Raw genomic sequence first — 17,647 nt, forward strand, 5'->3', positions numbered from 1 at the left:
GTATGTTTACAGCTTGTGGAAAACTGTCTCCTCACCCCATGTTGTCATTCTAGTCTTAAAAATTCCAGAAGGTGACAAGAACGTCTATGCTAACCTTCCTCTATCACCCAAAGACATCACATTTCATTCTGCTGCTCCTATTCAACACCCCCCGAAATGGGATAGAAAAAGTTCTCATCACCCATGTCTATCTTTCAAATAAATTAGCTTATGCCTGCCCATTTCCCCTTGGCACAAATCCAAGGTGGAAACACACTAAGGCTTTGTCTAGACTAAGGATTTGCCTTTCATATCTGCTTAACAGAGGGATTGTATTGGTTTGCACCTTTAGTACAAAAGCACTTGGCTGCTGCTGGCATTGGTGCCAATCTAAAGTAGGCTGCATGTGCAAATTTAAAAAGAGACTGTGATCCTATGCCATTTAAAATGGAGTGGAACTTTGTCAAACGTCTCTGAGATCAGGATTTCAGCCTAGATAACTTGACATGCAAGTAGCACAAGTACCAATTTAATTGGTGCACAGGCTTCAACCCATGAATGGGAGCAGTAAGAATGAATACTGCTTTAGAGTATTTACATAGCAAGCTTCTCTCTCAACTGTGAAGCAACGCTTTCAGTCAAATGGGCAGTCATTCCCACATCCAGCTGGGTGTACTTTTTATTCAAAGGGGAACTTCCGCTGGCTGTTAATCTGGATACAGCCGCAGCAAATTTCTACCAGGCAAATGTGGAAATGACTATGCTTTTGACTTATACCGTGCATCCAAGCCACTCTGAGTAAGCCCCAACATCTGTGGTTGAAGCAACGGTTCTGCATCACAAAATACAGGTTTGAGCCCCAGCATCATTTTAGAATATATGTTCCACATGAATTGCCGAGATTATTCTGTGAAGAGATTGTTAGAGAGAAGATCCATGTTTAAGAAAGATTAGACTAAGGTGGCCTTCCAGAGTCTGTAATCACCTGCAGGGGTGCCAACTTGAATAAAATGGGGGGGGGCCCTCAGGTAAGCCCCACCCCACATAATTGATCACAATTATTGATAACATACACCATTTAAATGACAATGTTGATGAATTTGAATGGTAAAGTCCAGACCCCTCAAATATTTTTTTTTTTGGGGGGGGGGAGGGACCTTGGTCGCTAGGAGTTGGCTCTTAAGATCACCTGAATATTTAACTTTATGTATTTTTTCCCCTGATTTCGTTAAATCAAGTGAGATCTCTGGTCTACCCAGCATAGAATTGTGTAAGAAGCAACTCTCAGACAGAGGCTATTCCCAGCCCCATGTGATCCTTTAACTGAATATTTCAGAAACTGAACATGGGAGCTTCTTGCATGCAAAAACATGATCCCTCTACAAACCACAGAACTAGTAATAGAAAACTTTTTCCTCCGTCTTTTCGGATACACCTGTTTCTTTCTGTACATAGATATGAGACATTCAGATTGTTATTTCTTAAAACTTATTCCAGACACGCATAATATTATTATACTGGCCAAAAGTTGCATTCCAGCCCTTGAAGGTAACCAGAGAACTAATACACAATTATAACAAGTACGACATTACTTACAACATTTAAAATATAAACTTCCTTGTAAGCACTTGACCTAAAAAGAGAGGTAAAAACAAGTAAGTGAAGCAGCAACATGGGCTGTAGCCTCATACATGTCATACTCGTACTTTTCCGGGTCCCAACTTTCTCTTTTTTCTTTTTTAAAATGACTGCATTGTTGCTTTATTATTGACGAGTTTTAAGAATTGTATGTAGTTGTGAATATGTATTTGAAGTGTGTGCGTACAGAACCAAAATCACAGTTGTTTTCCATAAGAAGAGTCAAGTATACATTTTACTGAGGACCAGGCAGATATTAATGATGGGTTTATATTTAGTTCCTTGCCTACTTCGCTAACTTTCTATCTAGATCTGTAAACAACTGACAGTTTCACTAGCAGATAAGACTGAAAAATACTCTCGTGCACACAGTATGCAGTTTTGGTTCTATACAAAAAGGAGTCCAGCAATATATTTTGCTTATTCAGTATTTTTCCTCACCCAATTCCTTATTTTTCTCCGATTGTAGATGTCAGTGTCAGTATTTTACAAACCATACCAAGTTGCTGAATGACAGACTTGCTGAGCTTAAAATATTGTGGAGGAGGCATGAAGTCAGCATATGAGAATTTAAGTGGAAACTGAATGTTCAATAAGTGAAGAATAGAGTAATTATTCCAAGCACCCTTTTGTTGTTAAGTCTATAAAATAGTCAGTACTCGAGCCAAAGAACCTATCTTATTTTTCCAGCATTACAGGACTAACAAAACGAATGAAGTTTGGTATTTTCCTAGAAATAATCCATAGAAAGTCCACCAATTCACTCTTTTACATAATAAATTTAGAAATCATTAAAAAGTAGAAGAGAAGACATCTGCTTATGCAGGTTCAACACAAGAGCTTGTTAAAATACAAGGATGTCAGTGGGAATGTTGGTTTCATAATCAGGCCTCTTCCCCAGGGACAGGATCACTAGTAACAGCAAGAAACTTAATCAAAGTCTTCTTGCATTCCTGGTCCTTTTTCTGTTTTCAGTGGCTAACATTTTGGCACTGTGTGCCCTGCAGGAAGGTACCCCAGAGCCAGGGAGGGCACATGCCATCAGCTCCCAGTTGGCCTGAGAGGAGTCTGGTCACCCTTCATTTTATACTGCCTTGGCAGAAAGGCAGTATAGATCTCCAATAAATAAATAATGGTAAAGGGAAATTATCTTTCTATAGGCTAGAATCCCCATAGCATTTAAAATTTTCATGAAGATTTTTCATTTCTTTCATAAATATGTTTTACAGTAGTTTCTGTAGCACAATTCCTTCCAGCTCTTGAAGTCATCATATCATAGACTCAAGCACTGTTTACGCACAACAATCTGAGTAGATTTGAAAACCAGCTGGTATTGATTAAATCTAGTGATTAAACAGCACAAAAGTCAGACAGTAAACAACTTTTTTTTTTACTAGAACATCGTGTGATCAACGACAAAGAGGCACAACAAAATATTTTTGGCTGCCTTCACAACTGCAACTTGTTTCGATCAGAATAAGCTCTCCCGCTCTTACGTGACATGAACAGATATCTGGTTAACAGTAGATCAATGGTGTACTTTCAGACAGCTTGCAAGATCACAGTTAAGGTCTTTCCCAGACCAAAAAAATGGCCAAGACAAAGATAATGCTCATCACATTCTTCACTGATGCACTGGATACATGGCTGAAAAGGATGTAAATATGAGGTTTACACATTTTCCATGTTAAGAAATTTCTATTTAAGTTAGTACAAATGCACCAAAGTTTTAAATTTGATGCCTTTCAAGACAGACTTGCAAGAGAAAACATAAGGCAGCCATCCATCAGCTTACAACTCCAATCAGCCCCAGCCAGCAGTGCCAATGGTTAGGAATCGGGAGAGTTTCAGTCTAAAACATCTGGGAGGCATCATGCTGAAGATGGCTGACATTAGGAAAAAGCAAATATCCAATTATGGTTTGCTTGGTTTCTCCAGTTCCCACAATACAATGACAGCAACAAAGGCTTCCTTTCTTTCCACTCAATTCATCCACAAATAAAATGACTCACTTTGCAGCCAAACAGGGCACTGGCACTTTACTTGTTCACAAGTAAAACACAACAAAGTCTTGGTGCGCTATAGCAACTAACAATGATAGGTGGTACCAAATGGTAGTAGGTGGATGATTGCTACACTTGCCAATTCTGGATATTCTTTACTAACTGAATGAAATCCAAAACTTTGGTAATGTTAGTTGCTGATATTGCACTTTTAAGGTTGTGTTACAAGAAAGCTCAAGGAAGTGTTACTGTAATTCGTATCTTAATTCCAGTAACTCTGCGTCCATAGTGAATGATGATTGTATCCACTGTATTTCCTCACACAGATTGTGAAGAAGATGGGCACCGAATCTTTCAATAAACTGTTGTACATGTTGCAGAATATCTGCTTTGATAAAAGCAAAACTTTACTGTTTTATCTTTCTCAGAAAACTGGGCAACAGTTGGAAACATGAATAGAATTTTCTGAACCACAGCTCAAACCAGAGTTTCAGCATTGCTTTCACTGTCTTTGATGTTGAGAAAGAGGACAAGTTATCATCACACCATTATGCTTGCGTTTTCTTACCAAAAAATAAGTATCCATTGCTTCCAGAAGGATTCAACTGTCACTCATCTTCTGTCTCTTCTCTCACGTCCTTCTACTTTCATCACTTTCCTGTCTTTCTGTGTCACCTGCTTGTGCCTTTCTGCCTTCCTACCTTCTTACACTGTCATTTGCTCTTCTCTCTTGCCCAGATTCCTGGATCTGACCAGTGGCCCCAATCTATGGCTCCCAGAACAGGCCAGTTCAGTCTGTGCCACATGGGAATGAGGATGTTGTGGCACCCCTGCTCCTTATAACTCACGTCCTGCAGCCAGACTTCTGTCATCACCTTCTAGGCCCCCAGATACTCTCATGACGGCAACCACTGAGCAACCAAGCTACCTACTGCAGTAGACACTTCTGAATTCTAGTTCTCAGCATAATTCCATTTTTTGGAGAAGTCTAGAAAGCCATAGAAAGTACAGTGGTATATCGGATTAAGAACTTAATTCATTCTGGAGGTCCGGTCTTAACCTGAAGCTTTTCTTAACCTGAGGTACCACTCTAGCTAATGGGGCCTCCCGCTGCCACCACCACATGATTTCTGTTCTCATCCTGAAGCAAAGTTCTTAACCTGAGGTACTATTTCTAGGTTAGCAGAATCTGTAACCTGAAGCGTCTGTAACCCGAGGTACCACTGTATCAAGAAAGTGAACAGAGTTTTACACTCCACAGAAATCTCTCTTATTAAAAACGGTTATTGCAACTCTCACGGAAATTGATAGAATGAGTGTCTCATCAGAAGAATGTGTTCTAGCTCAGATGCCTCATATAGCGCTCCTTTGGTTTGGTCAGCCTTAACTGGAGTCCAACATGGCAGCAACACCTCTGCCATGACCTACCTGGAATAGCCTCACAACACACCTGTTTGTCCCAACCCACTGGTTGAAGACTAAATTTCTAATGTCTCTGTGGGTATGCAAATGCTCTCACCACCACAGCTTTCCAGATGTCTCTCCCAGCCAGTTAAAGCTGAAAAGAGTTATGTAAAAGTTTAACATGCTTCTGCTTGCCCTCCAAAAGTAACAGGGAGAGCCAGGGCTGGCAGTGTATGGGACTTCTACCAAAGATGGGTTGTAGTTCTTTTAATTAAAATGGGAGTCAGTATCTAGATCAGGCATCCCCAAACTCAGCCCTCCAGATGTTTTGGGACTACAATCCCCATCATCCCTGAACACTGGTCCTGTTAGTTAGGAATGATGGGAGTTGTAGTCCCAAAACACCTGGAGGCCCGAGTTTGGGGGTGCCTGATCTAGAGCAGTGTTCCCCAACCTTGGGCCTCCAGCTGTTTTTGGACTACAACTCCCATCATCCCTCGCTAGCAAGACCAGTGGTCAAGGATGATGGGAATTGTAGTCCAAAAACAGCTGGAGGCCCAAGGTTGGGGAACACTGATCTAGAGCATGCAGCTACCACAGTACTATCATAACTTTAGATTCCAGTACAGTGGTGTCCCGCAAGACGAACGCCTCACAAGACGAAAAACCTGCTAGACGAAAGGGTTTTCCGTTTTGGAGGCGCTTCGCAAAATGAATTCCCCTATGGGGTTGCTTCGCAAGACGAAAAAAATCTTGCATCCCCCCGTGGGGTTTTTTCGCTTTTTTCGCCCTTTTCTTAAGCCGCTAAGCCGCTTATCAGCTGTTCTGCTGATAAGCCGCTTAACAGCTGATTGCTGGAAGCCGCTTGACAGCTGTAGCGCTAATCCGCTAAGCTGTCAATGGGCTTGCTTCGCAAGACGAAAAAACCGCTATACGAAGAGCCTCACGGAACGGATTAATTTCGTCTTGCGAGGCACCACTGTAATAGCTGCAGAAAGGTAGGTTTAGCAAGTATATCTGTACTGGGTCCAGAGCCAGTATAGGTGCAAGATTCTGAGCTCTCTCTCTTTTTTAAAAAAAGTTGCTAGCGCATTAGAATGAAAGATATGAAACTAAAGATATGAAACCCCCTATTTGGGGGGAGAGGAAGGCTTTGTGAGAGATGAGCCTGCTTCTGCCTTTCAGTGTTTTAAGCCAATGAGTGAAGTCAGATCTAAATTAGAATCATACAAACCAGACACAAGAGCCCAAAATGGCCTGAACATGAAGAAAGGACTTCCGGGGTTATTTGCAAGCATTTTGTGTGTCTTCTTTGGTGTCTCTTAATTCAGGCAATGGAAAAGTGATATTAGGTTTATTCTGATCCTCTTTTTTGAGGGATGGGGGAGCCTTCCTTGGTACAAATGTGATTGTTGCCAAGAAAAATAATAATTGAGAAATCTAGGGTTTTAAGTGTAGTTGTGAGTTGTGGCTCTTTGTTTGCTCTTTATTTTTCTGAGCGAATCAATGTCAGGTATGCTCCAAGAAATCTCTTATTTGAAAGCACTGTTTTATAGTCAGTTCCAGTAAGAAATATTGAGTTTCTACACAGCAGGTGGCATCCACAATGCATTGTGTGTTCTACCGACTAGCTCACTATACTTTATCAGGTAATTGTTCACATGACTCCTATTTCTGAACTATGCACTACATCTAAAGAGGGAACTTTGAGCTCACCATTTACCAAATTCATGCTTCGTCATTCAAGGTACAGACTAGGAAGACTTTTTAATAAAAGAGAAATCACACATTCATGACACTTGGAAGACAAAGTTTAATCAACGAGCTTAAAAGGTAATTGGAAGAGCAGTCGTATCACTTTCTGAAGACGTGCCAACTTGTCTTGGCATACACTAAAAATCCTATTAACTCAGATGCAGAATAAAAGGACAAACGAACTTGGCGGGTATCAGGATTACATCATTATTGGGAATCACTTTGTGAAGGAAAATCCATCTGGTTATTGAAGTGTTCAATTTCTCTGTGGCCTGTAAACACAGGGTGAAGTGACTAGTGGTTTACAGGCCCTGTGGCCTGTAAACACAGGGTGAAGTGACTAGTGAAACATGCCTGATGATACAATATAAAAGCAGTCACTTACCTGGTACATGTTTGTATCTTGGTAATGCTGCCCAATATTACAATTTTTGTTACCGGTCTGACTTGCTTTTTGCAAATCTGTTAATTAAATTTCAACTTGGGAAGTAGATAACGCCAATCGTACAACTGAAAATTAGCACTGAGGCTAAAGGAGGCTAATGTTTCTAGCTAGCTTAATAAACATGGATTAATTACCAGAATGGTAACTGAGGTCTGTTGCTGGTTCTTTTTTTAAAAGAATTTTCGGAAACACCTTAAAGGCTAATAAATGTATCTTAGCATAAGCTTTTGTGGACTAGAGCTCACCAGATGCACAGAAACTGAAATGCAAAGAAACATGAAACAAAAAATAAAATAATAATAAAACCCTGATGAATCTAAAGGCTTCTTTAAATAGTACAATGGGTTGTTTGTGGATCATCTTCCACCACCACCACCACCACCACCATCATCATCATCATTATTATTATTTGCTTCATCAAAATAAAAGCAAAACTACAAAAATTCCCAACAACCTATCACCCCAATCAAAACCACTGCCTCTTTAGTGTTCCAAATTTCAAACCATCTTCTTAGCTTGTGAAAGTTGACTGTGTCAGAGTACAAAAGCTTCTGTGTCAAATAAAAACCGTTGCTAAAAATGTGTCAATCAAATTCTAGCTTATCCTTTAAAAAACCCCACAAGATTTACCAAATCCCAATTGCACGAGTTTGAAAAAACTGACTACACTGCCAAACAGTGAAGTGTAAAATATTTGCTCCTATATAAGAAGTGTTAAATATGTTTTCTTGAGGTTAAGCCAAGGCTTTTATAGAAAAGGTTGTCTTTGTAGGAGCTGCGGGACAGCCCTCCAAAACAAACATTACTAACCCACTACCCCATGCAACTGTAGGCAATACAAATGTATGGCTCTGTCAGCAGAGATTGTGCTGATCACAAATCGCCCATGAAAGGGAGGAGATTATGGAAAGTCTGTCCTCGACACCAACAAGTAATAGGAGACATAACAATGCACAGAAGCAGGCAGATGAATTTAAGTCAAGCCATGACTAGCTGGTGTCCCATTGAAATCAATGGGACAAGTTCAACTCTCTTAGCCTGAATCCAAACTAATACCATTAGCTCTGCTCTACAAAAGTTCTTTTAAAGAGATTTAGACAACCAGTGGTTGATGGCAGAAAATTACCATTTCAGTTAAAAGACCTTTTAAAACTGTCAGGAAATGTTTTAATGGGAATGCATAAAAGCAACCAGCCTGACCCTCTGAACATCAATCACATTTAGAAAAGCAAAAAAACGAGGGAAAGCTTTCATCTTTTCCTATCAGACACTCTTCTATAGCGAAGCCACAGCTTGAGGCAACTACAGGTTTCAAAGACTTTGCCGAAAGCAGAATGACACTTTCTTTTCCTGTTGTTGTTTTCAAAATGATTTTTGTTGATTTCCTCTTACATAGCGGTAGATTTGTAATAAAAATATTTTAAGTTCGTTAACCATAAACAGTGCTAAACAAAAAGAGGCCCTTTAAAGTCTGTAACTTGTTTGTAAGATATATAAATAAAATTGACAGTTTCTAACCCACACAAAAAAACAAATTTCTGGAGACAGGTCAATGTTTTTAAGATAACTACAAAAGCATAGATTCAGTTCACTGGCAAAGGACAGAGAACGTGGCTAGATTTAGAATGAGGTAAAAGCAGCACAACTGCCAAATTAGGTAATATGCATTGGGGAAAGGGGAACAACATATTTATTTTGCTTTGCTTTTTGGGATCCTTACTAAGGGCATTCTCCCCATTATGCAGTGTGTGCAGAAAAGTCACATAGGAACTATTATATGGAAATAATAATAATAATAATAATAATAATAATAATAATACCCTGTCCTTCTGGCTGGGTTTCCCCAGCCGCTCTGGCCGGCTTCCAACAGAATATTAAAAACAGTGCAGCATCAAACATAAAAAAATTCTAAACAGTGCTGCCTTCAGTTGTCTTTTAAAAATAAAATAGTTGCTTATTGCTTTGACATCTGCTGGGAGGGTGCTCCGCAGGACAGGCGCCACCACCGAGAAGGCCCTCTGCCTGGTTTTCTGTAACCTCACTTCTCGCAGCAAGGGAACCACCAGAAGGCCTTTGGTGCTGGACCTCAGTGTCCGGGCTGGGTAATGGGGATGGAGACGCTCCTTTAAGTATACAGGACCAAGGCCTTTTAGGGTTTTAAAGGTCAGCACCAACACTTTGAATTGTGCTCGGAAGCGTACTGAGAGCCAATGAAGATCTTTCAGGACTGGTGTTATACGGTCTCAGCGGCCATTCCCAGTCACCAGTCTAGCTGCTGCATTCTGGATTAATTGCAGTTTCTGAGTCACCTTCAAAGGTAGCCCCACGTAGAGCACATTGCAGTAGTCCAAGCAGGAGATAACTAAAGCATGCACCACTCTGGCAAGACAGTCTGCAGGCAGGTAGGGTCTCAGCCTGAATACTAGATGGAGCTGGTAGACAGCTGCCCTGGACACAGAATTGACCTGCGTCTCCAAAATGTCCAAAATGACTCCCAGGCTGCGTACCTGGTCCTTCAGGGGCACAGTTACCCCATTCAGGACCAGGGAGTCCTCCACACCAGCCTGTCCCCTGTCCCCCAAGAATAGCACTTCTGTCTTGTCAGGATTCAACCTCAATCTGTTAGCCACCATCCATCCTCCAACCGCCTCCAGACACTCACACAGGACCTTCACTTCTGATATAAAAGACAGGTAGAGCTGGGTATCATCCGCATATTAATGAACACCCAAACCCAACCCAAACCCCCTGATGATCTCTCCCAGCGGCTTCATGTAGGATATCTTTCTCATGGTTATCAGTGCATGTCCATACTTAAAAAGTTGCATTCTGAATTATAAAAACAAAGTAAAAAAGCAGATCCTGAAAACTGGCCAGAGTTTAAAAGGCTAGCTAGTTTTACCTTTGATTTACCCAGTTCTGCCATCTGCACAATAGGAGGCACACCCTTACTGAGACGTGGCAATAATTACAGGCTAATTTTTGAAAACAGGTGAGCACAATTATACAGAAAATGTTTTGAGTGAGGAAAAATGACCTGGCTTTTTTCAACTTGGCAAGTATTCATTCTCAGTAATGGACTTAAAGAATTTGGGTTTCCACTGGAAAATAAAGCACTGGAAAATTTTGTGCCTCTGGTTGAGCTATGTTAATGCCAGGGATGGAAAATTTGTGGCCCCCTTCAGTTGTCGCTGGACAACCCCAGCCCCCTTGGCCAATGGTCAGGGATGGTTATAGTTGTAGTCAGTGCTTTTTCCCAGGGGGTACACTCAAGGGTATGCAGTACCGGCACCTCTCTTTTTTGATGTTAAAAAGTGTGGCACTTTCTGTAACAATTTCATTGTGACTACCGGCAACTATTTTACTAGAGAGGAAAGAAGAGCACTGGTTGTAGCCTAAGCAACATCTGAAATCTCTTCCATCCTCCCCCAAATTCACTATTCCAGCAAAAGATGGTTAGGGTAAGAGACAAAAAGTACACACCTGACATCTTCACCACCTATGGCATTCTGCAAAATCCCAGATATTGCAGGCCTACAACAGTATAAACAAATAAATGGCCCTTCCATACATGGTTCTTAGTGTTCCAAACTTTGATGTAACCTGGTGGAAAATGTACAAATCAACCAAACTTCTTCACAATGAAGCACCATGAAAAGGTCACCCTAGTTTTCAGTGAACCACCACAAATCTGTCAGCATGCTTGCCCGTATTTGGGCGTTTTCCTAAGAAGAGAATTGGTCTAGAATTGAGCAACCTGAAGAACGAAGACCATAAGAAAGTGGCAGCTTTTCTGAAGCAGACACCAATGCTTGGACCACTCATTATCTTCAGATGTAGCAGTAAGAATGCATGTTGAGTACTTACATTGCAGAAATCATTTTACAGAGCAGCTGACTCCTATAGGTGATTGCACAGCCATTTCTTCACCTATTGTGAGTGGCTAGTTTTCCTATGGTGCCCTCAAATATACATCACATACACATGCTTAGAATATAAATCAGAAACCAGCGTGATTCTTGTCCATTTCTTTTAATTAAGTACAGTCGTACCTTGGATCTCAAATGCCTTGGCTCCCGAACAAATTGGCTCCCGAACGATCAAAACCTGGAAGTGAATGTTCCAGTTTTTGAACGTTCTTTTGGAAGCCGAATGTCTGACGGGGCTTCCGTGGCTTCCAAATGGCTGCAGGAAGCTCCTGCAGCCAATCAGAAGCCGCTCTTTGGTTTTCAAACGTTTTGGAAGTCAAACAGACTTCCGGAACAGATTTCGTTCAACTTCCAAGGTATGACTGTACTGGAGTTTACCATTAAAATATTCTGGCTATGAGGAAAACATGCTAAGTAAGTTTTCCCACAGGACTATGGATTGGAAGCTGTGATTTCCAGCTATCTTAATTTGGTGTGTAATATGAAACTATTTATCCAAAAGGACCAGGAAACTAAAAAAAAAAGCATTTGTCTACACCCAGCTTTGGCTAAGTCAGAATGTTATTTACATTCTTATTCTCTACCACAAAGGCTGCCTGGATGACACAAATTTTAAACAAGCAGTATCAAATTTAATGAGGTTCCCATGAGATTCTTAAACCTAACCAAAAACACATTCTTTCAGTTATGAATCATAATTAAAATGATTTCTTGGGCTGACGTCCTTCCTGCTGAAATTCTTCACAGGGAGATGAGAAAGCAGGAGTTGAGCATCAAGCTCCAGGAAAAATTATGAGCAGCTCTTTTTTTTAGCTGGAACTTGCTGAACTCAATTCTGGCTCCTTTCAGGTGGGCGCCATTGCCATTCTAAGAGAATGAGGGAGGTGTTCATGGTGAGTTCCAGCACCTCTTTTTCTAGAAACTGGTTATGGCACTGGTTACAAGTGTCAGAATGCAAAGAGGGATCATATATGAAGCCATAAGAGGGGATTTAAGGTGGAAGAGAGAAGAGGGGACCTATGGGGTAAAGAATTAATGTGCAGAGCCTCAGTACCTCACCACAAACTAAACAAGCCACAACTGTAGCATGAACCATTTCCTTCTTGTGGAATTCAGCAAGTTTCTGCATATCAAAACAATGTGGATGTACTGCAAACTAAGATACTGGCTTATCCGTTTCTTTGGCTTTCCCCTGGATTCTTGGAATGACACCGGAAATAGTACTTCGAAATGTAGAGGAGGGGATGAGATAAAAGCCAGCAGAGAACTGCACTCCAGTGAAAACATCTCACAGTATTCTCAGATGTGTTTCAGGAGCATTTTTGTTTGAAAAGAAAATTCTAGGTGAAAAACTGGTTATTCATAAAGATGGGCTAAGATTTAAATATAAAAGGTTCTTAAGGCATTGATACATATCATGCATTGGTGTTCCAAATACAATCACAAGGACTCTCTTGCATCCAACTAGTATTGCTTTCTTTATTTACATGAACAAGTATAACTCTGGACTCCCCAAGGCATTCAAACCCTTTAGGTTGATTTCACTTCTCTCACAGGCCACTTCACTTGGCTTACATAATTGTTCAAATAAGAGAAATATAATATTACTGCACAACTTGTTTCAAAAATAGCCCTGCCCAGGAGATTATTGAACAGTTGAAGAAATACATTTAAAGGAAATGACAGTGATGTCACTGTAGCTATTTTATTCAGGGGCATTTATTTAATAAAATATCAAAAGCAGAATGGGAGGACCACCCAGAATATAATGTCAAAGATGCCTATGGGGCTTCAATCTATATGATATAAATAGAGCCAAGTGACTCAGGTCAGTCAATGGTACTAACTGGGAAGAAGGACATCAAGATGCCAGCACTTGACAGGTGCTAAAAATATATTTCCACCAGCAGCTGTCAGTTACTGTTGAAAACTTGAAATAGTTACTTTTACAAATCAACCTACAATTTTTCCATTCCTAAAACGTACAATGGCCAAACTTCATCTTAATTCTAAATGCTGTGGGAGCAACCACAGTATTTCAAATCACAAAATGTTTAGGTCAGCTTTGGGGTTTTCTCACAAAACTGACAGAAGCAGTTCCAAATGCTAATTCCTAGAGCAAATGACCACAGGCTGCACTCAAATATTCTGAGAGCAGAATTCCAGCCATAGAACATTTTAAGAAACATTACATTTTAATGCTCATTTGTTTTATTCAAAACAGTTCTATACTGCCTTTCATCAGAGATTCCAAGGTGCTTCACTGCAAAATAAACATATTATCAATAAAATAAATGCATTAAACTACAACAAAAAGAATGTATCTAGTAGTCTTTAGCAAGTGTCAAAGGACTCGGAGTAGATGCTTGTTGCATTTCAGAGGAGGGGTGGTTCCATAAATGGGGTACCACAGAGAATCCCCCCCCCCCCCGCAGTTGCCACAGGATGAATTTTTGCAGAAGGGATTTGACCGAAGATCTCAATAAATAGTGGGAGGTACACATGGGAGATGGAGTTCCTTCAGTGAAATGCTGCAAAATATACAGCAAATTGGTTGCAAGTAACCATCTATGATTAGAAAACCCTTCTCATTAAATCTGTTTTATTTAAATTAAAGGTGCACATTGAACTCAATTCTCTTGGCAAAGATAATTACAGGGTCCTGAGTGTGCAATGCAAAACAGATAAAATTCCATTCAAGGTATTATCTTTGCTATATGTAGTCTTGAAACAAGAACACTGCCAAATGCAACTTTCAGGCAATGCTTTCACTGCTGAATTCTGAAACACTATTCAAATGTATATGTAAATAGATCTTTCAACAATTTGCATTTCAGTTTCAGGGGGAAAATATTAACTACAACAGGAAATTCTTCCTAGAGTTAGAGTGATGCATTCAGGGATATAGGCACTCCTTTGCAATATCCTTTGTCTGGCCAAAGTCCAGGATCTTAACTGCCAGAGATGAGTCAGTATTTGTACTGACTCTACACTACAAATGTAGATCTGGGGGGCAGGGATGTATATTTCTAAAATTTAGCCCCCACAAATTTATTACGCTTTCAAATCCAGCCTCTGTGTGGAAACACATGTTTGTTCTTCCATTGTGTCCAATGAGAGTCAGTGATCCAAACACACTTTATCCAGGCTGGTTCACACAAAGGCTTAACTAATCAGAAATTTATGAGATTAAGCCCCGCTGCCTTGCTGCATCACATGATGTTGATTTTACAGCACACAGATAATGCTGGAGACAGAACAATCTACAGTTTCTTATAATGGAGCAACAGCTTTTCTGACACACCTGCTTTCGAAGAGGATGCTAGCTCTCTCGTTCCTAAGAAAACAAAATCACTGGCCTAGTTCTCCCTTTGGTGATAATCTATATCTAGGTTATAGCACTTCTGGTATAAAACAACCCCTCTGAAGCATTCAGGGAAACGAAAGAGGATAGCAGCCTTTGAACTGGGGGGAATTGTATATTATTTGAGCATGGTGGGATACAGAGCTTCCTACAGTGTGCAGAAGGGAGTACAACTGTTGAAGTCTTTCATGCAAATACAACATCAGCAAACAGTCTTCATCAATAACAGGAGTTCAATGCTGAATCATAGAATTGTAGATTTTGAAGCGACCACAAGGGTCATGTAGTCCAGCCCCCTGCAATGCAGGAATCTTTTTGCCCAACGCGGAGCTCGAACCCACGACCCTGTGATATAAAGTCTCATGCTCTACCAACTGAGCTATCCCACAGGCTCATGGAGACAAAACCTTACAAAATGAACTAGCTGACATGCTGCTACAAACCTGCCATGAAACCAGATGTGGATTTGTCTATTCAGACTGATTAAAATGAAAGCATTGCTATGTAATTAGAGCACGGAAGAACTTGCCAAGACACTTTCCAAAAACATCTTATGCAAAAAGAATTATTAATACCATAAAATGTTCAGCTCTGCATTGTTTCTAAAAGGCTCACTTTCCACCTTGCTGATTGCAAGCTGACTTAAAAATGTACTGGCAGTGTGTTATCTCACAGAAAATCCTCAATTTTGTTAACTACTATTATTACCATTGAGAAATATTTCTGAAATGGCACATAAATCAATAACGATTGAAGCTTGGAAATTAAAAGACACCAAACATTTTATTAAACTTTTCAACTTGCTCGAATAGTGCCTGGTGTTTTAATCAACTACGGCTTGAATCCTATACACTTACAGTACCAATAAGCACCCCATCAAAGTGAATGGGACTTACTTCCAAGTCGCTGAAGTATAGGACTGAGCTGTATATCTTCCTTAGAATTGTGCTGTGAAAGTTTGATATTATATGTGTTTACTCAGAAGTAAGCTCAAGTGTGTAGGATTGCAACATTTGTAAAGTAGGACAGCCACAGTTTACCTCTTCTAAAATTAATTTCAAACAGAAGAAATCCGAGTAGATGTTTAATTTACCCACTGAGAAATTACCTAGTACTACAGATTATACTGTAATATCGTACTGATTATCCTCAGTGTAGCTGTTTCCCATGACTGGGAAGTAAAAGCACAATCTACAGTTACAGGCTTGGGCCTAAGCCCTTTCGCTGTCACTAATTGACCTACTGGCCTTTCCTACCAACAGATTACCAAATGTGACCTTTGAATCTTGGCTCCTATATCCTGATGCAACGGGCAAGTCTTCTCAGCCTGCCTGTGCCAATTCTAGCAATATTTGGTTGTGAGTTCAGAACCACCTTTGGTGACTGTTGATTATGAGAACTGGGCTTGATCTTGCAGCAAAGGCTGCTTAGACCTGGCCTGTCTTCAACACAGGCTAGCTCAAAATTCCATGCATAACACACAGCACTGTAGTGGGCGGTGGAGCTCATTAGCTTTCAAAAGCACTGAAAGCTACAACATACTCAGAAGAGAAACCACAAACTCACTTGCACAAATGACAAAGCCATGCTACCAAATAACGTCATTTATTTGTGCATGCCTCAAACCTTTCTCACAGTATGAAAAATACCATACGGTTGCTTATGAATGGTCCTTCATTCTGTAAGGCGGGCTTGCCTCTTTTGCCTGCAGTGTCCAAGTAGGAAAGAGCAGTGATGTTTTCTGCATTTGGATGAAAACAATAAAAAGAATGAGAAAGTGATCTATTACCCCTTGCCAACCTGCCAGAGAATTACAGCGGAATTTTCACTGCTGAAAAATAAATCATTGGATATGCTAAATCAGCAGCCTGACAGTGACAGAACAGTCTGCAGAGTTTCTACACAAAATGCTCTCCGCATGCTGGCCTGTGAAATGGGCTGCACCAAGAGCAGTAACAAACATGCAGGGTTCCCTGCAGTGATCGTTGTGATTTTATTCAACCAAAATGCAACTACAGAAAATGCCCAGAGCCTGTGGCTGAAGGTTTGGGCTGGATAAGGCAACAAGCTTAATTCAGATAAGTTGTAGGTGGAAAAACTGTCAGTTCCTCTCAATGCTAAGTGGAGATGCTCAGGCAGTGGCGCTGGTTTAGGGTGTTTCTTACCAGATTTGGCTAGTTTGCCAGCTTGCCAGCTGCAATCCTGTCTGGAGAGAATGGACTTTGTACTAGGGGCATCCAGTTGGAATGTGCTCTTGCCCAGGGCTGCAATTAAAGACAGCTCAGAAACTTCAACTGGAACAAAATGCAGCCACCTGGCTGCTGGTTGGAGCCAGGTGGTCTGAGCATATTACAGTACACCTTTACTGTACCAGTTCCACCGATTACCAGTATACTTCAGTACTGAATTTGAAGTGCTTGTGGTGATGTTTTAAGCCCCTAATTTTTGGAGACCAGGTTACTTGATAAAGAACTGCTTGTATTCATATCAATTTGCCCATCTGCTTCAGATGCCCTTCAGATGTAAAACTTGATTCTCTATAAGGTTAAGTAGGCCCCAACCATCAACACCCTTAAATAGGTCTTAAAGATGCATCCTTTCATTGCTGCTTTTAATAGTCTGTGGGTGTGCCTAGGCTTTTAGCATGGCCATGTTAGTTTATACTGGCTTTAACAGTATTTTGTACTAGATAGAATGTAATAAAATGTCTGTTTTTAAAAGTGCATTATGTTTTATTTGTGTACATTTTGTACACCACTTTGGGAAGTATCTTGTCTGAAAATAAACTATTTGAAAATAAACAACTAAGGTTTACTTCAAAAACAAAAATAAGAGGCCTGCTCCTTTTCTCTACTTTGTATCCTATTCCACCGCAACACTAGCCACACAGGCCTGGAATCTGAATGCCCATCAAATTCAAAAAGAGCTTGAGAGGCAGAGCAAAGATAATAAGGTGTCTTATGCTAGATCAGATTATTTGTGCCTTTACCCCATATTGTCTACTCTGACTCCAGGATCCCAGGCAAGCATCCATCACCTCCTTTAACCTGAATTTGCCAGTTTGAAAGAAACTGGGAAAGTGGGCTGCCCCCAGCAAACAGATCTGGCAGTCATGCTGCACCTTAAAACT

General features: G+C 40.5%; 1 protein-coding gene and 1 long non-coding RNA gene across 3 annotated transcripts in view; one reads left to right on the forward strand and one right to left on the reverse strand.

Moving 5' to 3' along the window:
* Positions 1-17,647, reverse strand: part of CARMIL1 (capping protein regulator and myosin 1 linker 1) — a 128,707-nt gene that overhangs the window by 83,531 nt on the left and 27,529 nt on the right. The window lies entirely within an intron of this gene.
* LOC310848281 lies at positions 1,670-11,370 on the forward strand. The gene is made up of 4 exons (XR_014566269.1): positions 1,670-2,460; positions 2,558-5,466; positions 5,964-7,064; positions 7,110-11,370. It is a non-coding gene; the product is annotated as an uncharacterized lncRNA (long non-coding RNA).

This window comes from Podarcis gaigeae, assembly GCF_964106915.1.
Source record: "Podarcis gaigeae genome assembly, chromosome: 7".
NCBI lineage: Eukaryota > Metazoa > Chordata > Lepidosauria > Squamata > Lacertidae > Podarcis > Podarcis gaigeae.